At 32.6% G+C, this 10945-nt stretch overlaps 1 pseudogene; it reads left to right on the forward strand.

Moving 5' to 3' along the window:
• Positions 1-7355: 7355 nt before the first annotated feature.
• LOC148628757 (uncharacterized) lies at positions 7356-10383 on the forward strand (annotated as a pseudogene).
• The last annotated feature ends 562 nt before the right edge of the window (positions 10384-10945 follow it).

Here is a 10945-nt window from a genome sequence, read left to right on the forward strand (position 1 = left end):
GTACATTCGCGTATGATTTGCACAATTATGTATTACTACACCACATTGTGCTGCTGGTCGGTGTCGTAAAACCGTCAATTTTTGCTTCGTTCGAGATAATAATTTACTTCTTAAATATCATACACATGTGTTTTATGTGTACTTCTTGCTCGCATGAGAACCGGAAGCTTACATTAAAAGATGAAATGATCGGTAAGCATTGAACAGTCTTTGACACAGGCCTCGATCGTTACAATTGAAACTTTATCTGGGCCCTGATAATGTTTATGACCTATATAGTCATTGCCAGTTGTTTAATCTGCTTCCTAATCTGGTTCCCTGGTCATAATTCAGCAAACTAAAGATTGCTAAAAATTTAAGAGAAACTTGTGGAACAGAAACATTAATTTCCCAGCTTTGCATACATATATTAACGGGTTTAAATAAACATAGGAAATTGTTGTTTTAATAATTATATTCTGTTCTTCATTGATCACCTTAATTTCACCTGGATTTTACCTGTAGAATTACAGTTAAAATTGTTAAATACTGTTATAAACTATTCCAGCTCGCACAAAAACGTAACAATGTTTTAGAAACGTTTCCTTAAAAAGACCGAAAACATTTTTTTAGAAATGTTTTTAAAACGTCAAAATGTATGGTTGCAGAAATGTTATAATAACGTTTTCAATAACCTGTGACTTTAATGTTATTATAACGTTTCCTTAAAAAGATTGAAAACAATTTTAGAAATGTTTTTGAAACGTAACAATGTATGGTTGCAGAGATATTATAATAACGTTTCAACGACCAATCACTTTAATGTGTACTTATTATATGGATTTTGAATAACATTTTTTTCCAAAACAATCTAAATTATGAATATTTTAATGCATAAATCGCATACACATACAACAGGTTTAACATGAGATAAGAAATTTATAGAGTTCTCTATATTTCATTAATAACACAATAACAATAAAGTTGAAAATGATAGCAATTTCCGTATATCCGTTACACCCTTCAATTCTTGTATTATAAAGCTAGGACATCAGATAATTGAGTTGTTAATTCGCATGTCCTTGCGGATATAAACCACTAAAATCCCCAAAAATCGTTCGTAGCACAGTTTTAGCCAATTATTTGCAGGATATGAGAGACACTGACTATCAGCTGACTATTCCTGTACTTGGTGTATTTTTTGTTTTCGTACTAACATATATACTCAATACTGTTTGACCCGGTTGGTTGCACTCATATGTGGTATTTGTAATTCATGACGGACTGAGGGGTTTTTTAACGCCCCTTGGCTATCATTTTGGGTCTCTTACGGACAGTGTAAAGCATCGAAGCGTTTACATAGTCCCCGAGCATAGTCATACCCGTGAATGTGGGTCATGGCGTATTCGGAGAAATTATAGTAGTCATGTGACCATGTTCATTCATTCAATTCATTAAAGATTTAATGTCGATCCGTGGCCTAGTGAACCAATTTGTGATCTGCACGCTTATATTGTACAGCCTACAGCATTTGCGGAATCTTCGACCCAGCAAATTACTTTTTGGAATAAAATCGACACTTTCAAGTGCATGTAAGACAGGTAAGTCAACTTATTGGTGCATGCCAGTCAATTCATGAGAAATATTATTTTTTCGATCACAATTCTAAAATTTTGTAGGGTCGGTAGGTAGGTATTTCTTTTTATTTAAACTTTTTGAAATGAAATAAGTCATTATAGTGACACCAAACTCTGAATACAATGAAAACCATATATGCAAAGACTAAACAACTACACTGTAATAATTTTAGACTTAGTCCACTGCTAAATCTCTTTTGGGATTCGGTGCTTGAGATATTTTTTTGTTTTAATGTCGGTGGTCTGAGCTGATTTTATTATGATATTGTAGTACACATAAAATACATTGCACATACAATGTTCTTTAAAAATGTTTTATAGCCATAGTGATGTCAGATGATGTTTTTCTTAGAATATTAAGTAGACATTCATTTTTAATTACACAGTTAGATTTACTCTATATGATTATAGATGTAGAGTAACACCATACACTCAATCAACAAATGCAGGCAGGCATTGATATACTACATGAATGTTAAAAAAAACTTTTGATTATTTTTGTAAAGTATTAAAAATAAATGTTTCTGTTTTTCTTTTCTTATATTTGCAGATAGACAAATATGGATGAATCGCGTTTCTGCTAAAAGGAGGAAGGTTTAGTTTAGTATCAAGACATTAATACTACACACGTAAAAATAACCAAGTTTTATTAAATTGTGAAGCTTTACGGGATTTAATGAAATAGAGATTCTAAAGAAAAGTTGATGACAGTGTTTTGAAATGCTGAATGTACATACATGTTACGTTGGTTTTGAAACCAAACGATACTGGCACGTACCTCTGGATATATTTTATACAGCTGAAAAATAAAAAAAAAATAAAAATTTAAAAAAAAAAAAAAAAAAAAAAAAAAAAAAAAACACTATATTCATACTATAGTTTACAGTTGTTGTCCAAGGTAACATTTTTCAGCCTACAAATGCATATAACTATTTCGAAGTTAATTAAAATTGTTTGATACAAGATTTAATTGGAATATTGATTCTAAGGTGTTAACTGTTAGACAGTATCGATGGATTTAGTCCTTCATATACCGGTACTGTGAGTTAGTTTCATAAGAATTTCGAATGTTATCTGTTGAGTACATGGCTGTAAGTGGGAATTTTTTTCCATTATGCAGTTTTATTCTCTTTTGTTAGAGAACTGTTTAACTAGGACTAATGTAAAAACAAAGACATTATATATGTAAATTCTTAGCAAATCACCACTACCAAGTTGGTCCTAAGGAGGAATAATTGACAGGCTTTTTAGGGAATTGAAAATGGAGCATTCCCAATTCCCGAATTAGCCTATATATATGTATAGATTTAATATAATAGTGTCACCGCAAAACTTTGTATATTGGTATGATGCTGACAGCAGCGTCACCGTCCGCGGCGTCCATGTAGTCGTCGTCCATATTCACTTGGTTTTCCTGCGATGACTTTATAGTTATGGTTGATCAATTGTTATGAAATTTTGATATTGATTTTGAGTTTATTGCCCTACCATGCATTTTAAAATAAAGGCCATCCATGTAACTGACAGATACCACACTGTTGGTTTTTGTTAATCTAAAAAAACTGAGTCAAGAATTTTGTCAAGCTAACCTGTATAAAGTGAAATGGCCAATCCTTAACACGACATAGCAAGTTCAACACATCAATGCAAGTACACCTTCAAGAAAGAAGCATTGTATTACATGTATGTATATGACTTGTTTTATGGCAATCCATAGTGGAATTTGTTCCCCATTTAGATGTTTAGTAACACACCTTAATGGATGTTTATCAACATGTGCATAATTCAATTATTGATATCAATAAATGGAGAAGTTTTCTAGACAATGCAAACACGTTCAAGTCAAATCATATGTATGTTCAAATTTGCCCTTCGAGCAATACCAGTCTGCATCCATACTTGCCCCTTGGGCAATGCCAGTCTGGGTCCACACTTGTAAATGCAACAACAAACTCAACGAAATTTCAAAGATATGTTTTGTCAGTTCACTTACTCATCTTTAGGCATCTCAAGCAGCGTCCATTTCTGTTTTTTTGTTTCCTTAATAAAGAAAAGATGTTCAGGATTAATGGTATAGTCAGAATATACATATCTACAGTAGTTAGAATTTAAATACTGAAGGAAAAAATATTCATACTATCAATTACATATTACTTGATTTTTTTTGCAACACGTGAATGTGTCAGTCATGAAGATACTATTTTCTTCTAGATTAAAACTTGCTGTTTTGTATCAAGATTTTATTTGCACTTTGAAAAACCATGAATTGAGTTTTAAGCTGAAATTGTTTTTGACGCCTTTAAAATGTATGTCCTCTTCAAACAGGAAGAAGATATTCATGAAAACAAACTTCATACATGTGTTCTATAATTAAAACTTTATTGAAGTTCAGCAAAACAGAGGTGGATCCAAGAGGGGCCCAGGGTCCCTTTAATATTTGAAAAAAAAAATTATTTTATAGAAAATTAATGATACAGCCAATAGTGAGCCCCTCAAAGACCATATTTCCTTACCTTTTCGGAGTTGCTGGATTTACTACTGATTTATGTAAAACAGTCATTGCATATTGCGGTCAAACACTTTAACATACATGAATATGCAAAAAATTATAATATTCAAAACTAACAGAACATATTCAATGTTATGAACCGAAATTTGACAATATGTGTTGTGTAAATATTTCAAAGTTTCTGTCAATTAAGCTTTTCATACATGCAGAACTTGAAAGAATAATAAAGGGAACCAATATTATAGCGGTCATCAAAAGAATGTAATCCAGGGCCGAAAACGGTTATTTGGACTAAGAAACAGTCGAGTCATTGCGGTTACGAATTAGTAATCATACAAGGGAACCAAGATTCTAGCAGCAGTCATCCGATTTTGAGCATAACGCATTCGTGCCATTGCGGATGTTGAAAGCAAGCCTAAATCAGTGGCATAAAATATTTGACGACTTATAGCGACTTTGAAGGTTTCAGCTTTAATTTTCTTTCGGTCCTTATCTCCATACATCTATTCAAATAACATACATATTTGTAGTTAAGTTTTGTTACAAAATTAAAAATGACTAATAATGCTTTTTGAAAACCTGTTTGGCACAAAATCATAGCACTTGATGCATGTACAGCCCTCTTCTAAATGATTACGTTAAATGGGAAAAACAGAAGACGGTATTATGTTTATTTTGTTGGTGGCATTCCTGGAAGACAAGATCTTAAATACTATATCCAAAAATAAACTATATCTACATTGCGATCAATTCTAGCCTCTCTTAAATTATGTCAGAATATGCAAGGAAAACTGTTCTATGACAGCATGCATATAGAATAGAAATCCTGACAGACGCTGTCCCGGGTTGTGACACACTTTGTTCTATTCTCTGACAGCTAGATCCTGACAGAAACTGTCTTGACAAGGAATTACGATCTGCTGTTCTAAACGGTCCAAAACAGAATACTACAACAGTAAATCTATTTTCTGCGTGATGTAATTTAGAAATAAATAGCAAAACTGATTAAAAATAACCAAATGAGTTTAATATTTATATGAAAAAGAAAATGAACAAAAATAATTCTAAATAACGTTATTCAGAAGAGTAGTATATTCTAATCTGTCATGAACTGTTTCCAGTAGAAACCCTTCAGAATGACGTCAAATAAAACAGTTCGACCTAAAACAGTTCCTGACAGAGAGTGTCACACTCATGACAGATTATGACAGAGTTCATCCTAAACCATGAAAGAGTCTGACAAGTGTAAGGTGTGTCATAAGTCTGGACAGTTTCTGACAGTTTGTAGGACTGTTCTATGACAGAAAACCCTGACGCACTCGAAGAGCGCAACTGTATCCATTAAGCGTTTATCATTGCTTTATAGAGCACGTACCATATCCCAGTTGTAAACATGTCTTTAAGTCATTGTGAGCTGCAACTACTGTAGTTTAAAAATATCAAGACGGCAAAAAGTCTATGATTGCAAAAAACACGTCGAAGAACATATGAACTGACAAGTACAAACAACAAGTAGACTAAAAAAGACAACACACCCGCCAAAAATAAAAGAAACAAACAAACAAAAAACAAAAAAAAAACAAAAACAAAAAACAAAACAAAACAAAACAAAACAAAACAAAACAAAACAGCGGCAGAAAAAAAGGCCGGGTAAACACATACATGTATGTGCCATGGAAGGGTAAACAGTTCCCACTTTTTTGCAAGACACGCACCGCCGTGCAGCCCATTGAATGTCATAATCAGTAACGAGGATTCGATAAAATCTTTAGTCATACTGACAACAGATATGTCATGGCGATCTCCTAGGTAATGGTGACGACCGTAAAACTGACACGATATCCTTTATTTAATTTCAATAGTTAACTCAATTAAAAAAACATTCTTCAGACCAACCTTTATTAAGTTGCATTCTGCCAATCATCTGTCAACTTCAAGTCGTGTCTCATTATGTTTTAACAATTTAAGCATCTTTCGGTTATTTAAGCAGAGACCTAACAATAAAATTATCTCGCGGGAGAGAACGAGATTACCTGACTTATTCTTTAAACTACTGACTGTTTTCCCTTTTGATGAAATAATCTGAAAAAATTGTAAAACTAACAGACGCCAAGAAGAGTTAAATTTGTGAAACTTAAGATTTTATTCAACTCTCTTTAAAAAATTGTGAAAGATTAATGTGAAAGTTATGAAATTAATGGAATTATTTTCATTTTTGTGAAAATTGGGGGTATGTAATTTGTTTTCAGTACTTCTTTTTGTTTGTTTTGGTAGACAGAAAATGGGGTATGGACATGAAGATATTTCCAACACTTTTTAGGTTTTTGATTTATCAGAACACCTTATGTCACCGGTCTATCACTGGAACTTTCCTAATATTTCTGAACACTACGCAAAAAATATAGTCCAAATGTAATATCTTTTATATCATTCAATACCTCAATTATTACCAGTAAATTTGTTTCTTGCAATTATTCAGCTCAATAATGTTCTATTATTTCTGCAAATAGAGTTGGGATCTAGTCTTCATATCAACTGAAGATTTTGGCCTTGAAAAGATATTTAGGAAATTGATTTCTTTCACTAATGCGTCAAGAAGTATAAATGTGTTAAGCATGTTCCATTTGACATACTTATCAGTCAAATTATCCATCCTTTCATTGATACAATATAGTTTACCATTAATAAACAGGAAGTGAAGAGCAGTGATTTTAACGAATTGGCGGGAAAATTAAAATTGATAAAAGTGTGAAGTTTTTGGAAATCTTATGTTCATCAAGAAAATGATTTTCTTAAGCTGAAATTATTTTATTTCAGTATAATAAATAACCTGTTACTATAGTTTATTAGTGTTAATAAAAATTAACTTTTGGAGAGTTTTAAGAAATTTGGAAAAAAGTGAAATGGAACAAAATTTGTATTTGTTTGAAAAGTTGGATCAGTAGACTTGCTACAAGTCTCTCTGTAATATATAACTTATTTGATTAAATAACATTACTATCAAATATTCATTCACTATCCAACTGCTGTACAGAGAGACTTGTATAATCTGCAGTGTCCATAATTGAGGCCAGAAAATTTTGCAATAAAATTTCATTGAATCTGTCACCTTGGTAATAGAAATGTACTTAAAATCCAAACATCACTGATAGTTATATGATAAGGATGATAATGACCATGTTATTCTAACATTCCTAAGCTATGTAACAATTAGTATCTATTTTGTGCGTATGGATTCAGATGTTCCTTTAACACCTGAAAAGAAATTTCTTTATATCGACTATACACCAACAACAAAACAATTAGTATGTGTATTATGTGGTGATAAAGTTGTAAAAAGAGAGTATAGAAGAAAATTATTTCAAGGTAGTACAAAAACAGAATTTTGTCATCTTATTGAAAGGCACTTGGATATTTCTATTTGCCAAGATTTAAATACTGATATTTTATGTAGAAAGTGCCTCAGAAATGTTCAAAAACTTGAAGAAACAATTAAATTATTAAAAGACTCATATAACAAAATATTGGTAAAATTGCAACATTCCCATGGAAAGGAAAATCCTATTCCTAAAAGACAGTTAAGTGAGGATGACTCTTGTTCTAAAAGGGTTCTTTTGAAAAAGAAACAGCAGAAGACCAAGAGCTCTGTGTACCATTACCTGAAAATATTATTAGCAATCAAGATCAGGAAAATGCATCATTGAATATTTCTGAAAATGTTGCCAATGTAAGAAATCTTTTATTTTTTTTCATTACATTGAAATAATCATATGTCCTCTAATATAAACTTAAAATTTACAAGTTTTTGGCCTTACACATTTATATATAAGATTCAATGTTATATTTAAAAAAAGTTATGTAATTGATTGTTTCTGTCAGTATGGTGGGTTTAAAAAGTATTTCTCTTTCTTCTGGTCATACTTAAGTTCCACTTATTTTTACAAATTTTTTGATACATTTTGTGATGTAATCTGATAGCTTATTCAGGACTAAGCCATTAAAATTCTTGCTTTGCCTTTCTCAGTTTCAAATATTAGAGTGTGCCCTAGATTAGCAAAAATCTTACCAAAAGTTTCCCTGAAACAGGATGTTTAAGATGTGCGATGCATCAAATTCTACCATTTTTTTTGTTGGTTTTAGGTTAAAGTTACACATGGAACAAGACAATCCGAACACGCATTAGATATAGACTTTTTGGTCATACTGGACTCTCTATTTACTAGAGATATTAAAAAATAACCCTTACTTGTTTCCTATGTGAAGACATTCGGGATGCATTTGAGGAGATATTTTTAGTGATGCCAAAGAGGAAGAAAAAGTGCTTTGCTCAAAAAGATACAATTCAGTGTTACGCCAAACTGATTTAAAAAGTCTGAAAGCTTTAAGATGGGATAGCATTCAAGAAGAATGGGAAACTGAAGCTCCCAAATTTAAGAAGATACTGTACTGCATAACATCAAACCCATCCAACCAGCGGAATCAGTTGAAGAAAGATCATGATCTTAAACGCAGCATTGTATCGTCTGGTTGTAAACTGTTATCAGTTTATAACAGGGAGATGAATGCTGTTCAGCATGTTGTGAGCTTGGTTTTGTTGAAAGGTGGTTGCAAAAAGTCAGCTTTCAACAGACTGAATTTAGTAAATGATTGGCTGTCATACCAGCAAGCATAACATAGCATATAAGTATGCCAACTCTCGGGGAGAAGACCTACAGTCATGGTCAAAGTGTATTGAAAAAGAAAGGCATTAAGAACTACTATTGATAGATGAAATAAAGATTTGAAGGATTATTCAGTTCATTGTGGGAATGCAAATCTAGAAGCCAATGACTTTACATTCCAATTTTCAGAAATGGAAACTTAAATTCAAATTCTAAGAGAAGGCATGCACGAAGGAATATACTTTGTGGGAGACAATGTTGTCATTAAAACACATCTCCGGCACATGACAATTGAGAATCAAAATAAAGATCAACACCTATACCAGATTTATGCATACAAAACCCGTGTGTCAGGAAATATGCTAGGCAAAACCAAGCCAAAGCAAAATATAAATACAGAACCATTCTCAACACTTCTTCCAGCATTGACAGACCAAGATTGTCTGATACATGAATTTAGTGGCTAGGTGCTGGGCCACGTATATTCCATGTTTTAGAGTTTTCAAAAGGGTGTTACCAGCAAATATTGAACACAAGTATATGCAGGAGATGACACAGAAAACAGTTAGGGTAAGTTAAATTAAAATGAATGTTTGGTTATTTGTTTTACTATGATTTGTTACCATACTGGTATAGTGAAAAAAGTTCTTCCGTCTACATATACAATATCTCAACAAAAAGAGGAAATTTCTTTATTGTTTAGTAAATGGTTCAAAATTTGTCTCAGAAAAAAGATGCTCCCCGTTGTTTTTTTTTTATTTTCAGAGTAGTGATACTTCAAGATAAAAGGGCGATTTTACTGTATACATTATGTCTGCTGTTTGACTCAGTCTATAGCACTACTGTGTCAAACATACATTAAAGAAAGATACAATGATTATATTTTTACTTAATTAAATCGTCTAATTTCAGGTGAACATGGGCGTGCTTCAGAAAAATGAGCAATACAATGACCAGATGACGGATATTTGCGAGTTCCTACACAAATACGTGCCGGGTAATGATGACTCATATGACTGGAAATCGAAACCCGTGAAAGTATTATGTGGTGGGGATTACTTAACATTTGAACGGCAAAAACAGGCACAGGCTTCGGAAAGAAATGGACGGACACCTTCAAAACGTCTAGAAGGCTAAATACCAAAAACTGGAGGAATTTCACAACCAAGCTGAGCTTTTAAAATTGAGAATGCTAACATACTAGTAAAGAAATATCGATGTAAGTGACCAGGTCAATATGTAACCTGCATAATCTGTTAGTATTTCTTATATACCAGTCAATATGAAAACCCTCTGTCTTAAAAATGAAAATTTCATTAAAAAATCTATTGAACAAATAGACCGACAAACAGAACAAAAATCTGTACATGTATTGCCCAATCTTCTTTTGCTGATATGGATCTTTTTAAAGATTATAATTAAGGTATGTTTCACGCCTACAAATGTATATATGGTATGTAAAGAACTTCATTTTTCTTTACAGTTGGAATCCTGTATTGTAAAACTTTTTAACATCTTTTCACAGGTTATATGGACTGCATTGTATGATACAACCTCAGCTCGTGACACTGGAACTCTGTGTGCAGCGCGAAATACACTAGTTATATTGCCCCTACTTGTACAACTTTTATATTTTATCATTATAGCATGACATTGACTCACCAAGTCCCTACCAGCCCGCCCAGTTTCTTGTGCATAGTTGTCAATATCATTAGCTGGTCCATAGTGTATTACAAAGTCAACTCCTTTTACATCCAATCCCACACTAAAAGAAGTGGAAGACAAAACGACACGAATATTCCATTCAGGGTCTTGATAGGAGGGGCATATTCTCTCTTTCACTTCTTCATCAGTTTTAAGATGGAACATGTCAAATAGTCTGTTCCTGTCATCATTAGGTCCATCAGCTTTGTAATCTATATACGCGTGCGTTCCTAGACTTGAAATAAGGTACTCGAAAACTTCTCAAATATGTTTAATTTGACGAAAGAAAATTATTATTCTAGGTGTTGAACGTCCTAACTCTTTAAGCAAAGAGGCTAGCCATTTAAAGTGATCCAAAATGTTTCCTTTTGGTTCATCTTTAATCCAGTAGGTGATGTTTGATTTTTGAGGACTACGAGTGACATCAACAAAGCTTTGCAAACATAGTTCTTTTA

Source organism: Perna viridis, chromosome 1 (assembly GCF_037379345.1).
Source record: "Perna viridis isolate PV_CMFRI_1.1 ecotype Kerala chromosome 1, ASM3737934v1, whole genome shotgun sequence".
Taxonomy (NCBI): domain Eukaryota; kingdom Metazoa; phylum Mollusca; class Bivalvia; order Mytilida; family Mytilidae; genus Perna; species Perna viridis.